The sequence below is a fragment of the Capra hircus genome, chromosome 14, assembly GCF_001704415.2.
Source record: "Capra hircus breed San Clemente chromosome 14, ASM170441v1, whole genome shotgun sequence".
Lineage (NCBI taxonomy): Eukaryota > Metazoa > Chordata > Mammalia > Artiodactyla > Bovidae > Capra > Capra hircus.
The window spans coordinates 50,273,262-50,274,515 of record NC_030821.1 but is presented as its reverse complement, the minus strand read 5'-3'; positions in this window follow the sequence as shown (position 1 = coordinate 50,274,515).

The following is a 1,254-nucleotide window of genomic DNA, read 5'->3' as shown; positions in this document are numbered from 1 at the left end:
AACATCTAGAAATCCAACTCTTTAAAAAATTCTGGGTAACACAATCAATATGAAAATGTTGCCCCTGGGATCTCCATTTCGGGCTCTCTTGTCTTTCTGACTGGGGCGCATCAGTGGTGTCCTTTTAATGGTGATGGTTATAGTAACACAGTGAGTGCCTCTGTGTCAGGCACTGCAAGAATGACAGGAATGTGGTTACACTCAGTCCTCATGGCAGACCGTGACGCAGGTGCTACTGCTGTCATCATTTACAGAAAAAAGAAGCAGAGGTTGAGAGAGGTTAACAAAATTATCCAGTCCAGACAGATATTAACTGGCAGAATCACAGTGCATTTGACTTGGAGGTCTGCTTCCATTCACAAGGCAATATGTTTTTCTGAAATTTGCCACCATTAGAGACACCCTGAAAGTTCAGTTCCCCTCAAGTGACTCCTGCATCATTCTGGGATGTGTCCCAGGGTGCTCATTAATAACACTCTGGAGTTAGCTCAGGGAATCTTTTGTTTATCCACTTTTAGTCTTCTCTCAGGCTTCCCCGGTGGCTTAGCGGTAAAGAACCTGCCTGCCAATGCAGGAGACGTGGATTCTATCCCTGGGTTGGGCAGATCCCCTGGAGAAGGAAATGGCAACCCACTCCAGTGTTCTTGTCTGGAAAATCCCATGGACACTGACAGATGAATGATATAGAAGCTGTGGTACATATATACAGTTTTAAATCAGTTCTAATGAGGTGGACTGCTAGGAGGGATTAGGGGCAGGAGAAGAAGGGGACAACAGAGGATGAGATGGCTGGATGGCATCACTGACTCAATGCACATGAGTTTGGGTGAACTCCGGGAGTCAGTGATAGACAGGGAGGCCTGGCATGCTGCAATTCATGGGGTTGCAAAAAGTCAGACATGACTGAGCGACTGAACTGAACTGAACTGAATGAGGTAGACGAACCTAGAGCTTATTATACAGAGTGAAGTAAGTCAGAAAGAGAAATATAAATATTGTATACTGATGCATCGGAGAAGGCGATGGCACCCCACTCCAGTACTCTTGCCTGGAAAATCCCATGGATGGAGGAGCATGGTAGGCTACAGTCCATGGGGTTGCTAAGAGTCAGACATGACTAAGCGACTTCACTTTCACTTTCCACTTTCCTGCATTGGAGAAGGAAATGGCAACCCACTCCAGTGTTCTTGCCTGGAGAATCCCAGGGACGGGGGAGCCTGGTGGGCTGCCGTCTATGGGGCTGTACAGAGTTAG